We start from the raw sequence: 22,632 nt of genomic DNA, 5'->3' as shown, positions 1-22,632 counted from the left end.
CTTTAAAACTATCCTTATGTCTCACACGTCTGAAACATAATAGCATATCCTGCAACACAAACTTTCAGTTTCAAAGAATCTGTTTTTCAAAGTAGGCAGCATGGTGGTGCAGTGGTTAGTGCTTCTGCCAGCCAGAAACAGTAAACACAGTTTTAAATCCTTTTCCCAGTCATTGTCCATGTAGATGGAGTTTACTTGCTCTTCTTATGTCTGAGAGAGTTTGTGTACATGAATGGGTCCCGCAATAGACTGGTACCCTTTCCAGGACTTTTTTCCACAATGTACTCAGACGCTTCTGGGATAGACTCTCGCCTCTGGTTTGCTTGAATTGGATTAAACAGACTGTAGTGATGGGCATTTTGATTTGCTAAACTGGTTTTATGTTTTCAAACTACCTGTTTAAATGAATCTATTTATTGAATTAGTTTGATTTATTTATGAGATTAAAGGATGGGGCATATTGAATTCTGGGATGGGTCCTCTCTGAATCACAAATATATAATTTAATCATTTCAAATAAGGCAATGCAGGTTTCCACATAGAGATGTTAGGGTTCCAACCAGGTTGTCCCCATTTAATTCAATCATGAAATTTTAACAAAAAAGGGCCGCAATGTACATCAGTACAAACAACAAAAAAAAAAGCAAAATAAGTAAAGCCATCTGGCTAAGTTAATGAGGTTCGTCTTTCTCTCAAGTGATAGGAAGCTCCATTGTATGATGCAGTCTGTCCACAACTGAGCCCCTCCTTCTGCCGGTGATGAGCTTTATAGGTGGAAGACCAGAAGGGGCGGAGTCAATTACTGGGTGTCTTTTTTTGGGAGGAAAAGAGGAGAAGGTTAGTGTGACTTGGGGTGGTAGTACCTGCATCAGATGAGCCCAGATGATGATCCACAGACGGGCATACATGACAATGTATATAAATATATAAGTGCATGTATATTTTTAACATGATAATAATTTATATGACATTGTCCTGTTTCAGTGCACAAAGCATGACAACCCATTTAAGATGAATAATTGAAATAAGACTTTACATTACAGAATCCCAAGTAAATGAGAATTGTGCAACTCATTCTTGGGTAATGATTTGTTTGCAAATCACATGAATGAGAATCATGATCATCATCTCATTCCCTGGTGATTCATTTTGAACTCAGGAGAATCAGTAAATGATACATGCCCAATGCAGTCAATGAACTGTAAAAAAAAGTGTGCACTAAAGGAAAGTTAAAAGCAAATAATTTTTAAAAATTAGAACAAATATTTTACAAGGTTCAGCTTAGTGTGACAAATTTGTTGAATACAAAAAATAGCCACATAAAATTTTAATATTGTTCATATATTCAGTTTAAAACAATTGCAGTAACAAACTATATTAAACAAAACAGTTGATAAATTCTCATATACTGTAAATGTGTTATTACTGTATTGTACTGTATGATTGATACAGTATGAACTGAAAAGAATCATAAGTGAAGCAAGTCAACACTCATGTTTCAGGATGTTTATGCACTTTAAACAGCCCCCAGTGTTACCTAAAAGATACTGTAGATGATGACGACATCATTCAAGACAGGCTTTCACTGTAGTACTCCTATTGAGCTCCACTGAATCGATTAGTTTGTGTTCATGAATTGATTCGTATGATTCACTGGAAGGAGTTGTTAAAACAAAAAATCAACCTGTTGCAAATCGCCCATCACTAGCTGACTTGAGAACGTTATCTTATTTTTCAAACCTGAGCCTCAATTATGGAGACCTAATTGCACAACCAAGGAGAAGTAAAGCTAAAGATGTGCTGATTGTGATTTTATGTTCTCATTTCTTTATAGATCACAATCCACTTACTGATTTTCAAACAAGCAGTTGCTGCCTGGGTGCTTTAAAATGAACTTTTAAATTTTTCAAACACTTATTTGAACAATAGTCAAATTCTTTATTTAACTTTTTATTTGGGGTTGCTCCTCATGTAAAAAGCAAATGTCTGCCAACTCGAGTATATCATGTTTAACTCAATTATTGATTTCCTATATAAGCAAAGGGGCAGGTAATCTAATCTGACAAATAAACAAAATTAACAGGGAACTAATAAGTTGCTGATTTAATGTTGGAATCCAATTAAAAGGAGAAACTGGTTGAGAGGAAAACCAGCAGTCACAGGGGGGCCTAGGACTGAACTTAAGAACCACTGATCAAATGCAATGAGTTCCGTTAAAGAGGAGACTGATAGCCTGGTGAGAGTTGAGATTCAGAGTTCAAAAGCGGCCGTGTAAGTTGAACCTTACACTAAGATATCCATTAGATATGCACTGACTATTTAATTAGCCTTTGTAAACTGCAGCTTACCCTTTGATGTTAGTATAGCTGTATAGTATTTGTACTAAACTCTGTTGACATGCAGCTGGGTGATCCTTTTTGAGGACTTGGTCTGGAGAAGATGGAGGCTGCAACATTAATAGTGTGGCCCAGCTGTACTTTACACCCAGTTTCATTTGCTAGTGCCAGTCTTCCCCCTGAAGTTACTTGCCAACTTCCTTAAATTGCTAACCATGAAAACCTCCCTTGAATTTAACATGTCCAAGTGTTGGCAGAAAAGCTTATTTTTCTTAACATGAGAATATAAGTGAAATGAATAACACCTACAGTTTTCCACATGGACTGTTGGATCTTTCAGAAAGGTGGCAGTTGCTTTCTTTATGCATTAATAAAAGGAAAGGACAAATCTCCTAAAGAGGGCAGCAGGAAGTCTGATTCAGGTCAAAATAATTGCTGTTTTTTATCAGTCAATAAATATTGCCAGCCAACTGACATTTTCATAGTATGCTTTTACCTAATCAGAAGATGCTCTTCTTGACTTCAAGTCACCCAGAATTAAACTGATTGGCAAAAAATGTTTAGAAGAAACCTGAAGTTTTCTGCGGTAGACTAACATATTTCTTGTGACAATTAAGTTTTCCTTCCATGTTCTAATCAATATAGTTTACTTAGTCTCCAGTAGAGGACTTATTGAGATATTAAAAGCAGATATTGCAGTTTGTTTTGCATCCTTCACTTACTGCACACCCTCACTGAATATCTGGAGGAAATAAAGCTTGCATCCACTGTCTGCCCATAACTTGTCTTGTTTGAACTGAAAGAAACACATCTAGTTTAATTCTTGGCTTAGAACTTTATTCCACATGAACTTTTATCCACTATGGAGTTCCCTTTAATTATGGAGGAGAAATCTCTGAAGACACAATACATAAAAACACATAAAAAGAAAACATGTGCTGCAGTATGTCTAGAGATGAGATCATATACAGTCTTTCATGTTGCTAAATTGACTAGATCTTGGATACTACTCCACAAAGTCACACACCACAAAATCATTTTTTCTTTCACATCAAAAAACTGAAATCTGCAGTATTTGCTCAAAACTGTGCTGAAAGTGGCATTCAAGGAGAAACCAGAGACCTTTATAGCATCAGACCACCCTTTTGGCTTTGCCCCCACTTTTGCAGATGTAGAAGTGAATTGTAGTTGAATTCCCATCTGCAATGTGTTCAGCCTGATCAGCAGGGCTGTGTCTTGGTGGGGCTGCCAGAGGATTACTCATAAGCTCAACATGGTGTGCAGATGAAGGCCTAGCTGATTCAGTGACAGTGAAATGCATTAAATCCTGGGCGTTACTGGCAAGAGCCAAAAACAATGCCATGGTGTAAAACACATTCACACGTTTGGAAATTCCTGCAAACACAGAATGTAATTTATGGATGCTTTCTGTAAATCTGTCCTAGATGACCATAGATGTTTTGTGGTACTTTCTGGGGATTTTTCTTTTTTTCCTCAGTATGATAAATGTTTTCAAGTACCTCACAGATTTGTCTGAAAATTAATCTGTTGCTGTTGAAGGAGCAAAGTACTATGAAAAAGTAGAATGGCACACTGTAAAAAGAAGGGTAGCTACATCTATTCACCCATTAACCCATTCATCCAGCTACCCTGAGTGCTAGGAAAAGCTTGGTGAGCTGCCAGTCCATTATTTAAAGTATTATTATTATTGTTTCTATAGTATGTTTCATTTAACTGAATGCAGTTCAAAGTGCTTCACAAAAAAAATACAATAAAATTTAAAATATACAGGGTGAGTCAGTATTATGTTAACATTTGAATGGCAGAAACAATTTATTCACAAAACATACTTCATATGTGCAAGATGATTTACAGGAATGTCTCAACCTGTTCGCCATCACATTCAACACATGTACCATATGTGGCACATAAATTGTATACAGTATAAGTATATACGTAGCAGTACCATTAGTGTTAACATAATTTTGACTCACCCTGTAGTTATAAATTACAAGTACTAGTAAAATATGCAATGAAAATAATAATAATAATAATTATACCTACATACATACTGTAGATGGGTGAATGATGAGGCAGGGCAAAGCCAAATGTTTGGGGTGCCAAATGGGCAAAACCCCTTTTAATTCCAACCAAAGATAAATAAAAAACAATGAAAAAAAGATATACTTGTATGTGGTCTTTGTGAGGGACAATTCCCTTTAGCTATTGCTTAAAAGCACGTTCTAGTCTCGGTCTGCACGTCATCGTGGTCAATTCCAAACTGATATATCACCTTCCAGATTGTCTTTCTTTTATACGAGGTGCACTGGAAGAGTCGAGGCTTCCCTAACTTTGTTGTCTCGAGGCTACGAGGGAAAAACAAGACAAAACCGTGAGCGACAGTGTCCCCTCTTCTCACTGGGTGGTACTGCTTATCTTTAGGTGAGCCTGGAAGGTGACCCTCTAGCACGCATATGTAACAATACATACTGTACATACATGCATACACACATACAGTACAAGGTACACTCATAGTCACACCCGGCCAATTTACAATTGCCAGGCAAATGAATATGTTTTATGTGTACCTTAAGGATGTGGGAGAAAATCCACAAGAAAACTGTGAGAAAATATGAACTTCACAATGAAAGTGACGAGAATAGCACCTAAACTTAGAATGATTCTTGGTCCATTATTCGGACAGTGTATTTGTGAAGTAGGAAAACTTATCATTTTACCACCACAATACTCTTGTAACATAACATTTAGAAAACAAAAACTATAAAAATTAACTGTTATCACATAACGATTTGATGTTATGCCTTTTACCTCTAGATCTGCAATCATCCATTACTTATCAAACCTTGTTCAGTTTAGCATCATGGGGGGCGGCGCCTATCCCAGCAACGTTAAGTGCCAGGCAGGAACCAGACCTGGAAGAGTGCCATTGTTTTGCAGGACCAACAATGTGCACCTCTGTGGGATATGGGTGAAATTATCATATAGACACAGGGAGAATGAGCAAATGCCACACAAAGCTGTGAAGTGCTAACCACTATGCCATCACACTGTTCCTACATATCTGCTTATTTCTAGAGCTAAACACAAAATAATAACATTTCTGGTGAGCCAAACCTTTTGATTGTATGCCTCTTGTTATGGAGCTAAACCATTGATGCAGCTTTCCATATGTGATATTTTTTTACTTATGGTCCAGCATTGTTAGGTGTGGTTGGTAATAAGATACCATGTGCTTGATAGTATGGCATACTGTGGTTACTTGACCAAATAGTTCTGTGTGCAGGCCTCTGCTAAAGGAAGAGTAATCTTTACTCAATTACACAGGAGAAGCTATTTTTAAAATCTGATTTTGTTGGTGACAGAAATGATCTGGCCACATCCTTCAGCTATTTCTGAACCTGGCTATGAAGATGACATTAGATGTGTGTGCCCCAGAGAGTCTTATTTTCATCTCTGCGCTCAGTTAAAGATAAGACTCATTATTTAACATACTACAGTAATGAAGAACCCCAAAAAAGAAATGCAATGTTTAAACAAGTATTAGAACACCAGTGTGAAAAAAATGTAATCATAGCTGCTGATTTAAAGTAAAAGGCCATAATGTTTTGCTCTTCACCAGTATTTTATATTAAATAAGAGCCTTGTACTATCCAGGTGAAAATGAACAAACTATGAACAGTTAACAGTGCCTGACGTATTTAAAAACCGCAGTGATGTTTCTTAACAGGGCATGAGACCTCCTTGCTTCTCCAATCACTTAGACTAGCAGCTGGAGTGTCAGCTTGCATTATTGGGAATGTTTTCACAAGAAATCCAAGAGTGTTGGGGCACTTCACACTAAACGAAAGTCATCAGCCGTCGGGCTGATGCTGAACTAATACGAGTACAGTGTGTCTAATGTTGTTGGCAACTTCTCCTGTTCTTCTTATGCACATTGTGTACAGTACAGGTAGTTGCTGTCATCTCCATCTTTTTACAGTTAGAACCACCAGTCCAGACATTTGTATTGTCAGGATGTTTAATACGAATTGTTCATTTCAGAAGTTCTAAGAAGAAGAAGAATTTCAGAAACTCTAAGGCAACCCGTGGGGAACTTTTTTTAAGATGAAAGGAGTTACTAAAATGTGTTACTCCATTTTCTATTCTAATCTGAGTGAAATGAACTTAAATTGTGTAGTAAATATTCATGTGGTCTCCAATTGTGTAATTTATTTATCAAACTCAATCATGTCTTACCCTTTGTTTTTTAAATGTTTTTAGTGAAGCTTATACAGCTTAGCGCCTACAAACATCCATCCATCCATCTATTCACTACTGAACCACCCTAATCCAATTCTATCTGTTCAGCTTTGGAGGCAAGGCAGGAACCAACACTGGACAGGCACATACCCCCCACAGTGGGGCCAATTTAGGGTCATTAATTAACTTAACTTTTAGATTTGTAAAGAAAACTGGAGTGTACTCTAAGGAGAACATACAAATTCCATATGCACAGTAACTGAGCTTGCGAACTTCAAATCTCCAGTTGATTTTGTTTTGAATAAATGACAGGGTTGGGCTGAATGTTGTATTATCATCAAAAGTCTTCTTTTGATTTTGTATCAAAGTGCTTGCAAAGGCTGATCATCAGATACTTTTTCTGAAATTTTCCAAGTTTAGAACTGGATTTTAACCTGCGCCACAATAATTTATATAGTGTATTCTACTCTATAGGATATAAAGCAGGGCTATTCCATTACAAATTCAGTTGGACCAGATTTTCAAACCAAGAAATTTAGCTGGAACAGACATTTTCAGTGGCAAGCGGTAAGCAGCAAGTAATGACAGATTTTAAACTAACACAAATGAATGTATTGAAAAACATGCAATGTTTATTCATTGTTTCCCTTTTAAATTTGATCACATCTAACACAAGCACATCAAAACGTGCATAAAAAACCAATACAAAAGCTATTACTAATGCTTTTTTTCTACTTTTGAAATAAAAAAATAAACATTTTGGTCATATCTGACCTAGGCACAGTTCAATGTGCATAAAAACAAAATAGTGCACAGTATTAACAATAACATTTGTTTCCCTTTTGAAATAAAGTAAACATTTTGCTCACATCTGACCCAGACATATCTCAAAGTGTGTAATATCAAAAAAAAGTGCACAGTATCGGCAATAACATTTGTTTCCCTTTTAAAATAAAATAAATATTTTGGTCAAATATTAATAATCATAATAATTTATATTTACATGGAGTTTTTCTCACTACTTAAAACACTTTACACCCCACGTGGGATGCAAACCCACGGTCTTTTTATTGCAAAGCAGAAGTGATACAATTGCGCCACTGCACATACTGTATATGATCTAGATGCATCACAAAGTGCATTTAACAGAATAAAAAAGAACTATCAGTGCTATCAAAGCTATCAGTGCACAAACCCATAACAAGTTATAACAGTAACTAACACACATGAATACAACATCAATGGCACAATGAGGGAGCACAAGTTCGTTTTAAATCACCACATGTGTGTTGATATTGTGACGTGTCTCACTACTGCTTGGGCTATGAGGGATGGAGTCTTGGGGGAAAGCACTTTTTGACGGCTAAGGGCACCTCCCTAGAGAGAGTTGAGTGACAGGATCAGGGTGAGAGGGGTGCAAATGGTAAAAGAGCAGGCTGAGACTCCCCCAGAGAAGCAGCTCCTTGGACAGGTCATCACAGTATCATAGACTAATTCCCCTACTTCTAGACACACGACAACACGCTGCATTGTGGGTTAAATGTGGCTAGGCTACACGGAGTGTTGCATTCATAGTCTGTACTATTGTAGGTATTTTTGAAGGCTTGCAAAATGTGTTTTTTCTCAGTTTTTCTCTACGTTTCTGGTGGGACCATGGGCTGGGCCACTTGGAGGTTGCTTGTGGTCCGCATGTGGCCCATGGGATGCCATTTGAATAGACCAGGTGTAAACGATCATCCGCAATATCCTTGTAGAAGGCAGATTGATCACTTTAAAGTCATTAACTGCCAGTCCTCCACTTATAATAAAGAATTACATTGTAACAGAGAAATACTTTTGGTCAAGTGTAAATGAACTATTTGCAAAGCTGTTGATGACAGGGTGCTGCCTGTGAAAGTAGCTATATAAACTGAAAATGGATTGCTAATTCACATCAGGACTGACTGTTTTGAAGGTCTTGTACATATAGAAGCCAGACACATTTTCAGGGGATGTAGAATGGACGAAAGGAATAAAATCTCTTTGTTTAAAGCCTCCTTTTGTTCTTTGGATAAACATAGCAAATGACAAATTTAGAGGCCCTGCATTCCGACCCCGATGTCCAAACGCTTATCTCATATATTCAGAAATAAATGGCAGGGCTGTCCCCTCTGAACTGCCATTTAGCTCATTCCCCCCTCAATGGCTGTACTGTTTATATTTCCAGTTTTGCAGCTCTGCTCCGGTTTAGCTGAGATCAGCGGACAGACTGCTTGAAAGATTTCACTTTTGGATGTGAGATTAGCAGAGGCTGCTCACAGTGGCCCATCACAATCAAGCCTGTCGAGCTTTAATAGATTTCCTAGAAGCAGAAGCGGCTGCCAGGTTTCTCCAAAACATGACATTATCAGGCTTGCCACTGCTTAGCATCTTGTAAATGAAGTGATTATCAGAACAATTACTTGGGAAATGGTGCCAGAGTTGACCTTGTATCACTCTAAGTCAGCACTCTTCCACTTTTTACACATTGGCATCGGCATAGGTTGGCAATTACTGATAAACTAATCATCCGGATGCAGTCTTCTAGTCAGACCACTGGCTTTGCTTTCCTTTTTTTGTTATCCTCCTGGGATGAACAAACTTCTCACTAAGTGGAAGTCTGAGGCACTTCTCATATTCACATTGTGTCCATATTTAATGACGGGCAATAGATTAGCACAAAAATCACCAATCAGAAAAGATGTGTGTGGATCTGACTTATTTATATGAATTACAATTCCACTGATCAGTCCATTCTTGAATCTTCTTCATTCCATTCAGGGTTGTGGAAGTCTGAGCATATCTCAGCGGCATTGGACACAAGGTAAAAGACACCTTTAGGTGGAGTACAAGGCCGTCTCAGGGGATTCTCATTCACACCAGACTAGGGAATCCATTCCCGGACGGGTTTATCCATTCCTGGGAATTTGGGAAATGTCGCATTTCATTTCCAGGAATCCCGGGCTTCCGGGGATGACACAGTGCACGGGCATCTCACATGTGAACGGTTTTAGAACGACCGACACTTATTTTTAATAAAACTACTGCAATATGTTGACACAAATAAAAGACTAACCTTATCTACAAGCAGTTCATGCTGTCCTAGAAGTACATGTATCTTTAGTTGTGGTAATAAGAGCATAGAAAGCACAACAAGTTTCTTGGCACAGATAATGCGGATGCAACAGACTGACGCATTGCAATTTCAAGTTGCTGTTCAAAGCTGTTGTCTGATGAAGTGCAAGCTGCAGCAATGGCGCCACCTTAATTATTTTCACCTATAACTCTGTTATTTCTTGATCGATTTTTACACTTTTACACGCTATATACGCAAGTTTGGCCGTTCCCGTTTTCCCAGGAATTACAGCAGTTTCATTCCCGGGAATGCGGGAATGAAAAATGTCCGTGAATCCGGGAGCCCGGGAATGGATTCCCTACACCAGACCAATTTAGAATCACCGGTTATCACAGTACTCATGTCTTTGAGCTGTGGAGTAGTAAAGAAAAATTTCCTTAAAATCCACCTGAACACAAGTAGAATGTACAAAATGTACACAAATAGCGAGCTGGTTCAATGTCAATGTCAATGTCAAATTTATTTATATAGCACATTTAAAACAACATTGGAATGCTGTGGCCAAAGTGCTTTACAATAATAGAATTTAAAGAAAAACATACAATTAACATGAATAACATAAATAGAAATAAAATAAATGAACATAAATAAAATAAATAATAAATAAATGTTAAGCAATTCACCACCATGCTTTTAGACCCTTCAATTGACCTTCCAACTACCACCTATCTGCTACACAGCCTTCCTCATCCTGCTGGGATTGCCCAGAGACAGCACCACCTCACCTGCCTTCTCACAGTAAAACTTCAATTAGGAGTTGTCAGTTAGGCCCTGTCCACACGGACGTGTGAACTGAGCGTTTTTCTGCCGTTTGTAGCGTCAGGTGAGCATGAATTGAATGCTGTGTTTTTCTGCTCATTGCATCGAATCAGACCATCCACACAGGATTTCAACACTTGCATTTGGTCGAATGCTCATTCAGATGGCATCAAAAAAACGCCGCATTCAGCTTTTTCTTGCTGTCAATTTCTGCCAAAATCCATATGAGCGTGAAGAAAACATCTGTATTGCGTTTAAAGGTTGTTCATTTAGCAAATGTGTCTTTTGGGATGTAGGAGGAAAGCACACACTGACACAGAGGTAACCTGCAGCCCCATCGTGTACAGTGACTGGGCATTGGATTGAGTCCCAGGAAGCAGGAATCATGAAGCAGCAGCTAGCCGACTATCAAGTCTAAACTTTATCAAATTTATGTGACAAAAAAACAATACAAATAAAAAAGTAACTAGAGAAACCTTGAGCTATCACGTAAATAAGCTTTCAGACTGAGATCCCAGGCTTAGCTAATAATCTGCTTTTTGTCTTCTGGAAATGCATAAATGAAAGAGAATGCAACTGTTTATATGCCTGAGGTTCCTCGCGACCATGACCTTTAACTTGGTTCTGTGTCAAGTGCTTTTGTAATCGGTTTGCATACAGGGAGTGCTCTTGTTAATAAAAGTTTTATATTTTTCTCTTTCTTTCAGAAATCTCTTAGATAACATTGGCATTAGTAAAAGGGTGTTTTGATTACTTAAAACCTTGTGCATAAAGGTTCATGTAGAGGATACTTGGTCCTAAATAGCAAAACTGAGGGTTCTCTTTTAAGTCGGGTGGGGAGAATAGTTGGAAATGTAGTGGCTGCCGGCCAAATGAGTCAGAGAACACCAATAAACATTTGAGGATGATGATGAAGTGCAGACACTCAAGAGAATGTGAAGAACGGCAGCTGTGTAGAGTACTCTAATTAGAATGTGCACTGCACATTAAAATCACAGTAGAAGGCATGCTTCTTTTTCCTTTTATTTAGGATAATCAGTTAATCTGTGCCATTTCATATATCATTCTTAACAGAAAAATGTTAGAATTTTCACCTTGAGAACTTGTTCATGTTGGTTAAAAGACAATATTAGACACTGTAAAAGGAAGGAAACCCCAAATCATAAAAAGTTGGTACTGTATAGAAAATTCAAATAAAAAAAACTGATTCTTGAATTTACTTTGACTTTTATTGCATTGTAGACAGTATGAACCCAAGCTATTTCATGTTTTGTCTACTGAACTTGCATTTCATTTGTTAATATACATTCATTCCTGCATTTCAGCCCTGCAACCCTTTGTAATGTCGCCATTCCTTCTGACAACACTTTAATTGACAGTTTGGCACTGAGGATACCAAGAGATGAAGCATTTCAGGTGTTATTTTGTTCCATTCTTCTGACAAACATGTCTTAAGGTGTGTAGCAGTACGGGGGTCATTGTTGCTCCATTTTTTTGTTTCAAAATTCCCCACACACTTTCAATTGGGGACAGCTCAGGACTGCAGGCAGGCCTGCCAGGTACCCGTACCCTCTTCTTCCTCAGCCATGCCTTTGTACTGTGTGCAGAGTGTGGTCTTGCATTGTCTTATTGAGAAATGCATGGATGTCCCTGGAAAAGATGTCATCCTGAAGGCAGCATGTATTTCTCTAAAATCTCAATATACTTTTCTGCATTAATGCTGCCATCACAGAAGTACAAATTACCTTTAGAGTGACACAGCCCTATGCCATGACAAACCCTGGATTAGTTGCTGATAACAGTCTGGATGGTCCTTTTTAGTCTTTGCGCATGGTGACCATTTCTTCGAAAAAAGATCTGGAATAACTGATTCATCTCACCATAATATGTGTTTCCACTGTGTGATGGTCCATCCCAAACGTCTCTGAGCCCAGAGGTGTCAATGCCACTTCTGGACATGATTAACATAAGACTTCTTTTTTGCATAGTAAAGTTGTATGTGACATTTGTGGATGTAACTCAATATTGTAGTGCTTGGCAAAGGTTTGCCAGAATAATCCATTTGCCCATGTGGTTATATCAGTTATTGATGAGTGACAGTTCTTGATGCAGTGCTGTCTGAGGGATCAGAGATCACAGATGTGCAGCTTAGGCTTGCGTTCTGAAATTCATCCAGAGTCCTTGAATCCGTTAATGATATTATGCACTATAGAGGGAGAAATAAGTAAATCCTTTCCAATCTTTCTTTGATGAACATTGTTTTTAAACATTTCAATACTGTTCTCACACATTTGTTGACAAACTGGAGATCCTCTGCCCATCTTTGCTCCTCAAAAACTCAGCCTTTTGTGGATACTGCTTTTGTACCAAGTCACCTGTTGACATCATCTGTTTGAAATCACATCATTATTTAATTATTTTACCTAATTGCTGGCTCTCATTTGCCCCGTCCCAACTTATTTTTGGAAATGTTGCAGGCCTGAAATGCAGGAATGGATGTTTATTAACAAATGAAATAAAGCTGACCAGACAAAACATGAAATATATTTGATTCATACTGTCTGCAATGAAATAAAAGTCAAAGTAAACTTAGGAATCACTGTGTTTTTTTGTTTGCATTTTCCCTACCATCCTAACTTTTTCTAATTTGGGGTTGTATAATATTCTTATATTAGTTTATATTTTTCATATTAGTTTGTATTTTTATAATACAGTAGTTACTTAACTATTCAACCATTTTTTCCAGGGTAGCAATTACAGTTATACAATTCAAAACACAATGGCAACCTCTGTTCAACCTAGGTTCCAGCTTGGACTGTAATTTTTTATTGAAATTGATCTTTCAGCTAGACTTTGTTCTAGTGCAAAGATATACAGAATGTTTTTGGCAGTACTCCCTATAGTCAGACCAATAAAACACAAACCAAGGTGCAATTTTTCCTCTTGTTGTTATTGCAGGGAATGTGATATGATATCAGTTATGCTTAACACTCTCCTACCATCACCCACCCAAAATCATGGAAGAAGTGTTACCCCTGAAATGACTGAAAATGATTTTTGTGACTGGGCACTATAACCGCATGCAGTGTGCTCTTTCAATGTGTGAAGTACTGAGGCGCACTGAAGCAGTCATATGTGGGATTTGTGCTTTTCTCTGTTGTTCAGTTACAGATGCAGTGAAAGCTCCATAAAACAAGATGGTGAAGATTGTCCATTCCATCCATGGAAATGTGAGTTTTAAAATTATACATGTAAAATGGACAGTGATTTTCAGTTAAAGATTATATATATTGAATAGATAGATAGATAGATAGATAGATAGATAGATAGATAGATAGATAGATAGATAGATAGATAGATAGATAGATAGATAGATAGATAGATAGATAGATAGATAGATAGATAGATAGATAGATAGATAGATAGAGGCATATTTACCTGCGCTTCAATAACCCGGCTCTTCACAGAAACCTGGTTTCTAAAATGCCACGTAATCCCATATTTCACTTAAAGAAACTGGGTTATTGGGGTCTGAGAAACCAACAGAGGTAGATGTCTCCACAAATAACCCAATTATGTGGCCCTGTAACCCCTGAACTGAGTTACTATTAAGGACATTGTACTCTGCACTTGTCCATTGCACTCTGTCAAACTGCATGTGCATTTGCTTTGCGTACATTTTCAGCAGCAACAGGTAGCAGCATCCCTAAAATTCATTTCTAGATGCAAATGTTTGGGTAATCATATTATTATTTCTTCCAGCTGAAATAGTCTCTCTCAATATTTCTGGAATTGCTAAATTTATATTGATAAACTGACCATACAGTATAAACTCAGCAGTACAATCTCAAGAGCAGTAGGGTAACACCGTAGTAGTAACATGCATTTCATAGTCCGATTTACTTTTTATAGTTACAAGTAACCTATGCAGTACTTACTGAATTAAAAACTCCTGCATTATTGTTATTCCACCAGCAGGCATCATGCTTATTTTCAGGTTCACGGTGGCCGATGATGATATTTAACTTCTTTTTGCACAGTTTAATGACGTTGGAGGATTTTGACAAAGGAAGATTACATGTGCATGTTAACATGAATTTTTAACAAACCAAGTTTCTGCCTTAACCAGTTATTCACTTGAACCCGGTTATGTGTGTGCATATAAATGCTCCGGCAATAAGGAACTATATTGCCATAGAAAATGGCAAAGAAAATTACAGCAAAATGAAGATAGTTGGTGTGTTTGCTCGTTATAACCTTTTGTGTAGGGCAATACATCTGACAGCTCAGTCATAGAGTTCTTAACAGCCCCCTGAACTCTTGAGACATTGTAGAATAGAATCAGACTGCTATGATTTTCTTGTAGCAAGTAGCAAATTGTAGGAGTGAACTTGTATCTGTGAGATATAAGAGCCAATGATTGCTCACTTGAAAATATAATGCATACACAATGAAGAATAATGGCCTCTGCAAGGAAAGAAGGAAAGCAAGTATTTTGGACTGCATTTGTCGACCTTTGGCGCTAGCGCAGATGTATTTGAAGTTACATTATTCCCGTACCATAAACAGAATGGAAAAAGAAAACTTCAGGCAGCAACTACCTTCTTGTATCCCACATGGTTCAATTACATTTGTGCAATGTTTATCTTTTTATATCAGAATTTTTCATATTGTATAGTTTCCAAAAGGAGACATCATGGCAATTTCACAGTGAGATTTGGAAGAATTCAATATGGAAATTCTCAAGAGGATGATAGCAGTCAGACATGGCACAAGAGTGTATACTTTGCGCACTTTTCCCCTATGGTTGTGTAGACTTTCTCCAGATACCCTAAGACAACTTGCCACGAGTGGGTTTCAGCACATGTGTATGACATTAACATTTGAGACTAGCTGTGACAGCATCTTCTGCCAAGGTGGATAAAAATTGATTCAGAAACAGCTAAGAGGAGTGGTCATGTAGCGAAACATTTCCTACATTTGATTTTCCAGCTCAGGGTTACTTTGTACCGAAAATATTTTTTGTAGGAATATGTAATAATACCACAAGCCTCGTGTTTTATTTTTGTTGTGTTTCTGAATTTTAAAATTCTTCTTGTCTGCAGATGATAAAGTGTTCAGAACAGTATTGTGGCTTTCTCTGGTGTCAGCTGGTTATGTCAAACAGAGTCTTTGAGACACAAAGTGGCCAGACTCGAAGAATATCACTTTTGTTCACCCAATTTATACTTACTATATTTACCAGATGACCCAACAGACATTTGGTGTAGTCACTTCTTTACATTGTGAGCAACGAGCAGACCTCCATCTGGAGCCAATTAATGGCAGATTCTTTGCTACATATGGACAAACCAGAGAAGGGAATCACCACAATATGAAGACAGCGGCTTTTTTTATTTGAGGAATGGTTTCAGATAACAGACATGAGTGAACCTTAAGAAAAGGTCCTGAGAGATGCATAGTAATAAGAAAAGGAAATAAAGAAAGATCTGATGCCATGCATTCTGTCTACAAGATTTATATCCTTCCATTTTCTAAAAGTGTATTTTAACCAGGCAGAGTACAAGGCAGCGTCCAGTCCTTAGTGTACATTCATGCACACACCCACATTAGGTCAGTGTGGAGTAAACATTGCACAAAAGAGACACAGCAAAGTGAAAGAGATGGGGCACCACTTTGGTGACCCCGTATAATTTGGAAGAACGTATAATAATGCAACACCTTATAGCTTGTGATGACATTTTGCCAGATGACTGTTCAAAACAGAACTGAGGACAAGATGGTTTATATAGTCACTTGGGAGGAAGGAGCAGGTCCAGGGGGCAGACAACTTAAGTGACATCATCGGTGGAGTGGCTGTCAGTCTTCCATTCTGCGGAGGAAGGAAGAGAGAAGAAATTAGACCAAAGTGCCATGCCCATGTACAGTGGGTAATTAAAATCAGTAGAAGGCTTAAGCTGTCTCCCATACGCACGCACATGACAACACACACACACACACATATATTATGACACATTTTCATCTGGTTTGGGGCCACAGGAAGCTGGTGGTCATTCTTGTAATACTGAGTACAAGGCAGGAATTAATTATTTTGGGAATGTGAGGAGAGAAATCAGAGTACTTGGGAAAAAATATGTGGATACATGGAGAATTTGTAAACGCAAAATAGTCAGAGCTCAGGCTAAGTTACAAACCCATTACTCTGGATCTGTGAGACAGTCACAGTGTCACCTCTTAATTTAGAGTTAGTGCTATTGCTTCATGGCGTCCTGTTTGTTGTTGGTGTGAAGTTTCACATTCTCCATGTTTTTCAAAAGCTACTTCAATTTTCCACCCACATTCATAAGACATGCACGTTAGACTGACTGGTAATTTTAAATTTTCTCTGTGGGGATGTGTGCATGAGCGGGCTCTGTAGTGGACTGGTATCTGTTTTGAGGGTTGGTTTCTGCTTTGGTCCTGATGCTGCTGGGATAGGCTAATGCCCCATGTGACCTTCAATTTGACTATCATAAATATAATCTTACTTTTATTCAGGTCTGTTACAAAATACAGACAATACCTTTTTGTAAAAAATTTGTCATTCTTATGCCAAGAATTACATATTCTGCAACTCAATTTCTCTTTCAAAGTATTTTCGAAGAACAACAATTGGTAAAAGTATTTCTTACTGTTGCCAGACCTGGTGAAACCTGGCAAGGCAGTGTTGCGATTGGTATTCAGTGATGTTGTCAGGGTGTGCTTATATTGCTTCCTTGTCTTTGTCATGTTTAATTATGTTTATCAGAAGCTTTCACAGTGTTTTCCAGTTGTGATTGGGAAAGAATTCTGAACCCTTAGAGGCTAACTTAAAAGAAATCGGTACATACTAAAGCCACAGACGATGTACTGAAATAAAAGAAAGATTTGCTGTTTTTACTTGAACTGAATCAACAAATCAATATTTTCTATAGCACCTTCCGCAGTGGCCATCATCATAACGCTCTTCTTTATACAAATATTCTTGACTGACATCCAAACTTTATTTTTATTTGCTATAGTTAACAGTTAATGGCTCTGTGATTAGTGATGCAGCTAACAGTTCCAAATGACTACGTTTGATATTCCAGTCTGGTCACTGTCCATATCCAGTCTGCAAGTTCTCTAAATGTTACGTGCATCATTTTCAAATACTGCGCTGCACTTCTACATATCAAAGATGAGCCTGCATGTTATACATGTGTATCATATGATGAAAACACACTAAATATGGGGTTGGTTTCTGCCTTGTTCCTAGTACTGCCACGACAGGCCTCAGCTCCCTGCAACCCTGAAATAAACAGATTCCAGAAATGAAAGGATCAATGAATAGGTAGCTACACTGGAATTTGTATCCGGACATGAGGTTTTCTTCCCTCATTAATATCTATTAGGTACTCCAAGTGCATTCTCAGAAGTCTAAACTTCAGGAATATCAAGAGGGAACAATTGTGTTGAAAACTAACTTTTAATAAATAAATAGCACCCACGATCATTATCTCACTGGGTTCAAGGGTCAAAGAGATTGTGCCATCAACTGAAATTATCATTTTATTTGCAAGCAGACTTACGCATGGGAATTTGGAATAGCGTGGCTGTCTGAACCATTGTTAGCCTTAAGAAGCTCATCATGGCCACAGAAATGGGTTATTGTGAAGTGATGGCCAAGAAATATTTTAATGTCATGTTTTAATGGAAAATGGAAATCAAAGATTATGATACAGTGGGCTTCAATGGGTGCGAGCGGGGAGGCCAATACAGAAAAACAGTGAACAGTATTAAAACGTCAATGAGTAGATAAAACACAATCTTTAGTATTGTATTAAAGAAAGCTATTAAAATCATTCTGGACAGTGAGAGTCCAAAAATTTGAATAGATAGATAGATAGATAGATAGATAGATAGATAGATAGATAGATAGATAGATAGATAGATAGATAGATAGATAGATAGATACTTTATTAATCCCAAGGGAATGCTGGGATCCACTAGTTTTGAGGTTCTATAAAAAATACCAAATATACTGTATGTACCAAATAAGAGGTGGTGTAACTGGCAAGATCAATGCAATAAGAATGAAAGTGGAGGACATTAAGTGTACTAGGTTATATATTGTTATTTTTACAATGCAGCTTAAAGGAAATTAGACTTTTGCATTGGTGTTAATGTTACCATGGAGGGAAGAGCCTTACAAGCATTTTATACATGTTTTGGGGTATATGAATTCCTAGTCATTATACAATATAATAGTCACAGCACAGAGATACAATTATAGTCATTAATGAATCAATTTTGATGTCTCTCTAAAATGTCTACCTCATCAGCTTTTCTGTCTCAGTAGAGATACAATTATGTGAAATTCTGTTAGCAAGAGCATCTGTTCTTGTGAAAGAGGCTTCTTCTCTGCAGTTTCTTTTCTTGCAGTATGTTGACATACACAATATGCTGCACTGCTTGCATTTGCCAAATGATGGGCTAATTTTAAAAAGTTAAGAAGTAAAACAAATGTGTATACAATACTGTATATACATTTAATTAAATTGTCTTCCTCCGAATGTACACAAAGATAACTTCTTGGGTTTTTATTGATGCAGTTACTAATAAATAAAAATCAGCTCCATGATTTTCTAAACAACACTGAATAAAAGTTCATGTGAAAGTGCATCTTAGGTATGTATCATATATTCATCTGGTGGTTCACTGTCTGAATGATTTAAAGATGACCCCTTCTTCACTAGACTAACATGCAGATATCCAAACAGGACTCAAAATGAGGAAACCCTCAGCTTCAGTTTGCATTCCAAAGTTACACTGAAGTTGTGATGATACAGTGCTGGTGTGTCAAAATGGGGAGATGTACAAGAAATTCACAGGGATGCTCTTGAGATTAAGATAAGGTGGTAAATTATTAAGATGTCAAGAAGTATTCCTGCCATTGATTTACTGACTAAATGGAACGGGAAGCACAGGGCCATATGTAGCATCTTCTGCCTATCTTCAGCTTTTTGACCTCACCAAACGTCTGACCTTGTGTATTGGACCATTCCTGATTATTAATAGGTTGAGAGGTTCCCTACCATTCCTTGGAATATGTTCTACTAACTCCTAAATGGAGAGACTATTTAAATTCCGTACCCATAAAGTTTTGCTAATTGGAATGTCAAGGTTATTGTGTGACCTCATTGTGTGACCTCAAGGCTGTATTTTAATTTCTTTCTAACTACAATAAACAAGGCAGTACATTTAAGCTGTGAGTGTTACGCATTCTTAACTTCATGGAAGAATGGGTACCTTTTCACTTCTGATTTATTTCTGACTTTCATCAAAAAGTAACTTGTAATCATGAGTAACAAATGCCATTTGTGGTGAATTGAGCTGTACAGTTAAGAGAGGTAAGTTTGAATTATAAATAAATAAGCCATTAGCATCCTGATTAAAAAACAAAAATAGACAAGAAAAGGTTAATGAATTTATCATTGTGCATTGAATGTAACATATGTACTACAGTATATACCCACACAAAAGTGTAAAGCAACATCTTTGTTCCTTGCATGTATATTTAAAAATATTTGCCTGCCACAAACTATCACTAGAAGTAATGCCAGCTCACAGGCTGCTCTGGCCTTTGCACTTTAGCTTGTGTATCATAGATCTATTCTTGAGCTGAATGCGTCCTCTGTCCAGAGGCCTTGAGCCTCATTATTATGTGATGGCTGGCATCTGTAGGCCAGAGCAGGTCTTTGAAGCATAATTACAGGAAATGTAGTTTTCCTGATCACAGATATTAATGCAGGGAATTCCTGACGACTGAAAGAAGAGCAGATGGCATGTAAAGGACTTTTTTTTCAACCCATGCTGCTTTGTGGTGGATTTTGTATCTTAGAGGGTGGGAGTGGTCACTGCCCTTAGTACAGATTCCACTTTACTGATATTACAATTCCTACAAACTCCTTATCCAAAAGTGATGGTTGTTAAACAAATGTTTTAGTCTTCAGTTCATCATTAACAAGAAGGACCAAAAATAAAAAGGTTTGTTCTTTATTTGGTATGCTACCATTATTAAAATCCTTTATTAGGCTAAAGTTGAGCTCATTTTTCATATACTGTATTGTGCTTCTTAATCTTCTAAAATCAAATCTAATCTCTCTAATCTTGAAAAGCAGAACAATTTTAGATACCTCTTGGCATAATACCATCACACTTACTGTACTCTGGAATTGATATGTCATCACTATTGATGGATTTGTTGAAAGAACTTCATGCTACTGTACCATTGTTTTCCTGTGCTGTGATACATTACAGAGTGCAGCTGACCTAGGGCACTTGAATCTGGAACTAAAAACACTGTGACGTTTAAAGTAATTAATAATAATAATAATAATAATAATAATAATAATAATAATAATACATTTTATCCCCTCCTTTAACCGTCACCTTATCGTGGTGGAGGGGTTTGCGTGTCCCAATGATCCTAGGAGCTCTGTTGTCCGGGGCTTTATGCCCCTGGTAGGGTCACCCAAGGCAAACTGGTCCTAGGTGAGGGATGAGACAAAGAGCGGTTAAACAAACCTCCTATGAAGAAAAACAATTTTGGACGGCGTTTTCCCTTGCCCGGACGCGGGTCACCGGGGCCCCACTCTGGAGCCAGGCCTGGAGGTGGGGCTCGATGGCGAGCGCCTGGTGGCCGGGCCTGCACCCATGGGGCTCGGCTGGGCACAGCCCAAAGAGGCAACGTGGGTCCCCCTTCCCATGGGCTCACCACCTATGGGAGGGGCCAAGGAGGTCGGGTGCAGTGTGAGTTGGGTGGTGGCCGAAGGCGGGGACCTTGGCGGTCCGATCCTCGGCTACAGAAACTGGCTCTTGGGACGTGGAATGTCACCTCTCTGAAGGGGAAGGAGCCTGAGCTAGTGCGCGAAGTTGAGAGGTTCCGGCTAGATATAGTCGGACTCACCTCGACGCACAGCTTGGACTCTGGAACCAATCTCCTTGAGAGGGGCTGGACTCTCTACCACTCTGGAGTTGCCCCCGGTGAGAGGCGCCGAGCGGGTGTGGGTATACTTATTGCCCCCCAACTTGGAGCCTGTACATTGGGGTTTACCCCGGTGGACGAGAGGGTAGCCTCCCTTCGCCTTCGGGTGGGGGGACGGGTCCTAACTGTTGTTTGTGCGTATGCACCGAACAGCAGTTCGGAGTACCCACCCTTTTTGGAGTCCCTGGAGGGGGTGCTAGAGGGCATACCTTCTGGGGATTCCTCGTTCTGCTGGGAGACTTCAATGCTCACGTGGGCAATGACAGTGAGACCTGGAAGGGCGTGATTGGGAGGAATGGCCCCCCTGATCTGAACCCGAGCGGTGTTTTGTTATTGGACTTCTGTGCTCGTCACGGATTGTCCATAACGAACACCATGTTCAAGCATAGGGGTGTTCATATGTGCACTTGGCACCAGGACACCCTAGGCCTCAGTTCGATGATCGACTTTGTGGTCGTGTCGTCGGACTTGCGGCCACATGTCTTGGACACTCGGGTGAAGAGAGGGGCGGAGCTGTCAACTGATCACCACCTGGTGGTGAGTTGGCTTCAATGGTGGGGGAGGATGCCGGTCAGGCGTGGTAGGCCCAAACGTGTTGTGAGGGTCTGCTGGGAACGTCTGGCAGAGCCCCCTGTCAGAAGTAGCTTCAACTCCCACCTCCGGCAGAACTTCGACCACATCCCGAGGGAGGTGGGGGACATTGAGTCCGAATGGGCCCTGTTCCGTGCCTCTATTGTTGAGGCAGCTGACCGGAGCTGTGGCCGTAAGGTGGTCGGTGCCTGTCGTGGCGGCAATCCCCGAACCCGCTGGTGGACACCGGCGGTGAAGGATGCCGTCAAGCTGAAGAAGGAGTCCTACAGGACCCTTTTGTCCTGTGGGACCCCGGAGGCAGCTGATAGGTACCGGCAGGCCAAGCGGAATGCGGCTTTGGTGGTTGCTGAGGCAAAAACTTGGGCGTGGGAGGAGTTTGGGGAGGCCATGGAGAATAACTTTCGGACGGCTTCGAGGAGATTCTGGTCCACCATCCGGCGTCTCAGGAAGGGGAAGCAGTGCAGTGTCAACACTGTATATGGTGG

The 22,632-nt window shown here is 39.0% G+C and overlaps 1 protein-coding gene across 5 annotated transcripts in view; it reads left to right on the top strand.

Annotated features, from left to right (window-relative positions):
- zgc:66433 (uncharacterized protein LOC321250 homolog) overlaps positions 1–22,632 on the top strand; it is a 196,382-nt gene that overhangs the window by 73,896 nt on the left and 99,854 nt on the right. Inside the window, exon 1 of one of the 5 annotated variants that reach the window (XM_051935186.1) lies at positions 11,987–12,068. The exons of the other annotated variants lie outside the window; for them this stretch is intronic. The gene's annotated coding sequence lies outside the window, so the exon portion shown is untranslated. Of the gene's footprint in view, positions 1–11,986; positions 12,069–22,632 lie in introns of those variants that run through there. 5 annotated transcript variants of the gene reach the window in all.

This window comes from Erpetoichthys calabaricus, chromosome 12, assembly GCF_900747795.2.
Source record: "Erpetoichthys calabaricus chromosome 12, fErpCal1.3, whole genome shotgun sequence".
NCBI lineage: Eukaryota > Metazoa > Chordata > Cladistia > Polypteriformes > Polypteridae > Erpetoichthys > Erpetoichthys calabaricus.
This window is presented reverse-complemented; position numbering and strand designations above follow the sequence as displayed.